Source organism: Arachis hypogaea, chromosome 11 (genome assembly GCF_003086295.3).
Source record: "Arachis hypogaea cultivar Tifrunner chromosome 11, arahy.Tifrunner.gnm2.J5K5, whole genome shotgun sequence".
Taxonomy (NCBI): Eukaryota; Viridiplantae; Streptophyta; class Magnoliopsida; order Fabales; family Fabaceae; genus Arachis; species Arachis hypogaea.
Genome location: NC_092046.1, coordinates 107,696,215 through 107,702,890, shown reverse-complemented (window position 1 = coordinate 107,702,890; position 6,676 = coordinate 107,696,215). Strand labels below are relative to the sequence as shown.

Sequence of the window (6,676 nt, the reverse complement as noted above, 5' to 3'; positions counted from 1 at the left end):
GTACTTCTTGTTCTTTTGCAACTAAAAAAATTTTCATTTAAGAAAGGTGAAGGATTCATAGGACATTTATAGCTTTAAGACATAGACACTAGATACTAATGATCATGTAATAAAGACACAAACATAGACAAAACATAAAGCATATTTTTCGAAAAATAGAAAAATAAGAACAAGGAAAATAAAGAATGGGTCCACCTTAGTGATGGCGGCTAGTTCTTCCTCTTAAAGATCTTATGGAGTGCTTGAGCTCCTCTATGTCTCTTCTTTGCCTTTGTTGCTCTTATCTCATGGCTCTTTGGTCCTCTCAAATTTCATTGAGGATAATGGAGTGCTCTTGGTGCTCCATCCTTAGTTGCCCTATGTTAGAACTTAGTTCTCCTAAGGAGGTGTTAATTTGCTCCCAATAATTGTGTGGAGGAAAGTACATCCCTTGAGGCATCTCAGGGATTTCTTGATGAGGAACTTCCTCATGCTCTTGTTAAGGTCCATGAGTGGGCTCTCTTGTTTGCTCTATCTTCTTCTTAGTGATGGGCTTGTCCCCTTCAATGAGGATGTCTTCCTCTATGACAATTCCAGCTGAATTGCATAGGGTGCAAATGAGATGAAGGAAGGCTGACCTTGCCAAAGTGGAGGGCTTGTCCGCTACCCTGTAGAGTTCTGGGGATATGATCTCATGAACTTCTACTTCCTCTCCATTAATGATGCTATGGATCATGATAGCCCGGTCTATTGTAACTTCAGACCGGTTGCTAGTAGGAATGATAGAGCGTTGGATGAACTCCAACCATCCCCTAGCCACGGGCTTGAGGTCAAGCCTTCTTAGTTGAACTGGCTTGCCTCTTGAGTCTCTCTTCCATTAAGCTCCTTCCACACAAATGTCCCTAAGGACTTGTTCCAACCTTTGATCAAAGTCGACCCTTCTAGTGAAAGGGTGAGGATCTCCTTGCATCATTGGCAAGTTGAATGCCAACCTCACATTTTTTGGACTGAAATCCAAGTAATTCCCCCAAACCATTGTGAGCCAATTCTTTGGGTTCGGATTCATACTTTGATCATGGTTCTTAGTGATCCATGAATTGGCATAGAACTCTTGAACCATTAAGATTCTGACTTGTTGAATGGGGTTGGTGAGAGTTTTCCAACCTCTTTTTTGAATCTCATGTCGGATCTCCGGATATTCACTCTTTTTGAGCTTGAAGGGGACCTCGGGGATCACCTTTTTCTTGGCCACAACTTCATAGAAGTGGTCTTGATGGACCTTTGAGATGAATCTCTCCATCTCCCGTGACTCGGAGGTGGAAGCAATTGTCTTCCCTTTCCTCTTTCTAGAGGTTTCTCCAGCCTTAGGTGCCATTAATGGTTATGGAAAAACAAAAAGCTTTAGCTTTTCCCACACCAAACTTAAAAGGTTTGCTCGTCCTCAAGCAAAAGAAGAAAGAAGGGAATAGAAGAGGAAGAGATGGAGGAGATAGAGATGTGTGAATGGTTCGGCCAAGGGAGGTCTTAGGTGGGTTGTATGATGGTTTTGGTGGAGGTTATTTTAGGGAAGAGTGTTATGGAAAGGTGTGAAGAGGAGAGAAGAAGAGGTGGGGTAGGTGGGGATCCTGTGGGGTCCACAGATCCTGAGGTGTCAAGGAATTTTACTCCCTGCATTATTCTGGCATTTAAACACCCATTGTGTGCCAATCCTGGCATTTAATGCCAGCTCTGCTACCTTTCCTGGCGTTAAACGCCAGTCTGCTGCCCCTTTCTGGCGTTTAACACCAGCCAGACACCCTTTTCTGGCGTTAAACGCCAGTCTGTCTGCCATTTCTGGTGTTTAACGCCAGCCAGACGCCAGACACCCCTTTCTGGCGTTAAACGCCCAGAGTGCTGCCCATTCTGGCGTTTATCGCCCAGAATGCTGCCAGGCTGGGCATTAAACGCCCATTCTACTATCCTTACTGGCGTTTAAACGCCAGTAAGTCTGTCTTCCAGGGTGTGCTATTTTTCATGTTGTTTTTCATTTTGCTTTAATTTTGCAGTTGTTTTTATGACTTCACATGATCATCAACCTAAAGAAAACATAAAATAATAATGGAAAATAAATAAATATAATTAAATAACATTGGGTTGCCTCCCAACAAGCGCTTCTTTAATGTCAATAGCTTGACAGTGAGCTCTTAGAGAGCTTCACAGAGATTCAGAGCTTGATGTTGGCCTCCCAACACCAAACTTAGAAGTTGAGTGTGGGAGCTCTGTTTGACTCTGTATTGAGAGAAGCTCTTCATGCTTCCTCTCCATGGTTACAGAAGAAGATCCTTAAGCCTTAAACACAAGGTAGTCCTCATTCAATTGAAGGACTAACTCTCCTCTGTCCACATCAATCACGGCTTTTGCTGTGGCTAGGAAGGGTCTTCCAAGGATGATGGATTCATCTTCTTCCTTCCCAGTGTCTAAGATTATGAAATGAGCAGGGATGTAAAAGCTTTCAACCTTCACTAATACATCCTTTACAAGTCCATAAGCCTGTTTCCTTGAATTGTCTGTCATCTCTAGTGAGATTCTTGCAGCTTGCACCTCAAAGATCCCTAGTTTCTCCATTACAGAGAGTGGCATGAGGTTTATACTTGAACCAAGGTCACACAGAGCCTTCTTAAAGGTCATGGTGCCTATGATGCAAGGTATTAAGAACTTTCTGAGATTCGGTTTCTTTTGAGGTAATTTCGGTTGAACCAAAGCATTCAGTTCATTAATGAGCAATGGAGGTTCATCCTCCCAAGTCTCATTACCAAATAACTTGGCATTCAGCTTCATGATTGCTCCTAGATACTGAGTAACTTGCTCTTCAGCAATATCTTCATCCTCTTCAGAGGAAGAATACTCATCAAAGCTCATGAATGGCAACAGTAAGTTCAGTGAAATCTCTATGGTCTCTATATGAGCATCAGATTCCTTTGGTTCCTCAATGGAGAACTCCTTATTGGCCAGTGGACGTCCATTAAGGTCTTCCTCACTGGAAATCACTGCCTTTTCTTCCTCTCCAGGTTCGGCCATTTTGGTTATAGTTATGGCCTTGCACTCTCTCTTTGGATTCTCTTCTGTATTGCTTAGGAGAGTACTAGGAGGGATTTCAGTAATTCTTTTGCTCATTTGACCCACTTGTGCCTCCAAATTTCTTATGGAGGACCTTGTTTCAGTCATGAAACTAAGAGTGGTGTTAGATAGATCAGAGACTATGGTTGCTAAGTCAGAGTGGCTCTACTTAGAACTCTCTGTCTGATGCTCAGAAGATGATGAAAAAGGCTTGCTATTGCCAAACCTATTTCTCCCACCATTATTATTGAAGCCTTAATTAGGCTTCTGTTGATCCTTCCATGAGAAATTAGGGTAATTTCTCCATGAAGGATTATAGGTGTTTCCATAGGATTCTCCCATGTAATTCGCCTCTTCCATTGTAGGATTCTCAGGGTCATAAGCTTCTTCTTCAGAGGAAGCTTCCTTAGTACTGACGGATGCAGCTTGCATTCCAGTCAGACTCTGAGAAATCATATTGACTTGCTGAGTCAATATTTTATTCTGAGCCAATATTGTATTCAGAGTATCAATCTCAAGAACTCCTTTCTTCTGAGTTGTCCCATTATTCACAGGATTTCTTTCAGAAGTGTACATGAACTGGTTATTTGCCACCATTTCAATGATTTCATGGGCTTCTGTAGGTGTCTTCTTCAGATGAAGAGATCCACCAGTAGAGTAATCCAACGACATCTTGGACAATTCAGACAGACCATCATAGAATATACATAAGATGCTCCATTCTGAAAGCATGTCAGAAGGACACATTCTGATCAATTGCTTGTATCTTTCCCAAGCTTCATAGAGGGATTCACCTTCCTTCTGTCTGAAGGTTTGGACTTTCACTCTAAGCTTGCTCAGCTTTTGAGGTGGAAAAAATTTGGCCAAGAAAGCATTGACCAACTTTTCTCAAGAGTTCAGGCTTTCTTTAGGTTGTGAGTCCAACCATATCCTAGCTCTGTCTCTTACAGCAAAGGGGAAAAGCATAGGTCTGTAAACCTCAAGATTAACTCCATTGGTCTTAACAGTGTCACAGATTTGCAAGAATTCAGCTAAGAACTGATGAGGTTCTTCCAATGGAAGTCCATGAAACTTGCAATTCTGCAGCATTAGAAAAACTAATTGACGCTTAAGCTCAAAGTTGTTTGCTCCAATTGCAAGAATTGAGAAGATTCTTCCATAGAAGTCAGAAGTGGGTGTAGTAAAGTCACCAAGCATCTTCCTTGCATCTCCACCATTGTTGTTATTTTCGGCTGCCATGTCTTCTTCTTTTTCAAAAATTTCTGTTAGGTCCTCTCCAGAGTTTTGTGCTTTAGCTTCTCTTAGCTTCCTCTTCAAAGTCCTTTCAGGTTCAGGATCAGCTTCAACAAGAATGTTCTTATCCTTGTTCCTGCTCATGAAAAAGAAGAGAACAGAAAAGAATAGGAATCCTCTATGTCACAGTATAGAGATTCTTTTATATGAGTAGAAGAATAGAAGAATAGAATGAAGAAGGGAGAAGAAAGAGAATTCGAACACAGAGAGAGGGAGAGGGTTCAAATTTTTAAGAAGAAGAGAAGTGTTAGTAAATAAATAAAATAAATAGAAAGAGATGAGAGAGAGAGAGTTATTCGAATTTTAATTTAAAAGAAAAGAAAAATATTTTTGTTTTTATTTTAGTTATTAGTTAGAATTCGAATTTAAGAAGGAAAATAAAATAAAATTAGAATTTAAAACAATTAGTTAATTAAAAAGAATTTTGAAAAAATGGTTAGTGATTTTTGAAAATTAGAGAGAGAGAGAGAGAGAGAGAAAAGTAGTTAGGTGGTTTTGAAAAAGATAAGAAATAGAAAACTTTTTTAAAATCAAACAAAAATCAAGTAGTTAATTGAAAAAAATTTGAAAATCAATTTTGAAAATATATGATTGAAAATCATTTTGAAAAAGATTTGAAAAGGAAATTAAAAAGATTTGATTTTTGAAATTAAAGTTGATTACTTGACTAACAAGAAACTAAAAGATATGATTCTAGAATTTAAAGATTGATCCTTTCTTAATAGGCAAGTAACAACATAAAATTTTTAATCAAAACATTAATTGTTTGCAATAATTTCGAAAATATGAAATAAAAATAAGAAAAAGATTTTGAAAATCAATTTTAAAATTTTAGAAAAACATGAAAGGAAATTGAAAATGATTTGATTTTGAAAAAGATTTGAAAAGATAGAATTTTTTAAATTGGAATTTTAACTTGACTAACAAGAAACAACTAAATTTTTAAAATTTTTTTGACAAAATCAAACCAAAATTTCGAAATTTATTAGTAAAACAGGGGAAAGATATTATTTTTTATTTTTAAAATTAATGAGGAGAGAGAAAAAGATATCATTTTGTTGTTTTTCTCTTTTTTTTTATTAAACAGCAAAAATGAAACAAAACATAAAAATTTAAGATCAAGACACTAAATGCATGCAAGAATACTTTGAATGTCAAGATGAACACCAAGAACACTTTGAAGATCAAGATGAATATCAAGAACATATTTTTGAAACATTTTAAAAAAAGAAAAATATGCAAGACTCCAAACTTAAAAATTTTTAAACTTTAGACACTAATAATTCAAAAATGCATATGAAAAACAAGAAAAGACACAGAACAAGAAAATTTAAATATCAAACAAGAAAACTCATTAAGAACACAAGACTCAAAAGATTAAAAGATGCAATTGACACCAAACTTAAAATTTGACACTAGACTTAAACAAGAAACACAAAATATTTTGGTTTTTATGATTTTATTAATTTTTTTTTGTAATTTTTCAAAATTTTCTTTTTTTTGAAAAAGAAAATAAAGAAATTAAAAATTTTTAATAAGAATTCCAGGATTCGTGCAATGTTAGTCTAAAGCTTCGGTCCAATAGAATTAGACATGGCCAAGTGGCCAGGCAAACTTTAGCATATCAATTACAGACATGTCCTTTCTACAATGGAAAGTGGAAACCTCAGTCCAAAAGATTAGACATGGCTTAACAGCCAGCCAGGTTCCAACATATCTCATGAAGCTCTAGAATTCATTCTTAAAAATTCTAAAGAACACATTTTTTTGAATTTTTTGAAAACATTAAATTTTTTATTATTATTAATTTTTTAATTTTTCAAAAATTAAAATAAAAAGCTTAAACATAAAATAAAATTACCCAATCTAAGCAACAAGATGAACCGTTAGTTGTCCAAACTCGAACAATCCCTGGCAACGGCGCCAAAAACTTGGTACACGAAATCGTGACCTCACTTTTCTCACAACTCTGTGCAACTAACCAGCAAGTGCACTGGGTCGTCCAAGTAATAAACCTTACGTGAGTAAAGGTCGATCCCACGGAGATTGTCGGCTTGAAGCAAGCTATGGTCATCCTTGTAAATCTCAGTCAGGCGGATTCAAATGGTTTTGAAGTTTTGATAATTAAAAGATAAATAAAACATAAAATAAAATAAAGTTACTTATGTAATTCATTGGTGGGAATTTCAGATAAGCGTTTGGAGATGCTTTGTTGCTTCTGAACCTCTGCTTTCCTACTGCCTTCTTCCAATCATGCGTGCTCCCTTCCATGGCAAGCTGTATGATCCTCTCGGATGAAAAATACCAG

At 36.9% G+C, this 6,676-nt stretch overlaps 1 non-coding gene across 1 annotated transcript; it reads left to right on the top strand.

Annotated features, from left to right (window-relative positions):
• Positions 1-3,801: 3,801 nt before the first annotated feature.
• On the top strand, positions 3,802-3,909 carry LOC112725335 (small nucleolar RNA R71). Its single transcript, XR_003164450.1, has one exon. It is a non-coding gene; the product is annotated as a small nucleolar RNA R71 (small nucleolar RNA).
• The last annotated feature ends 2,767 nt before the right edge of the window (positions 3,910-6,676 follow it).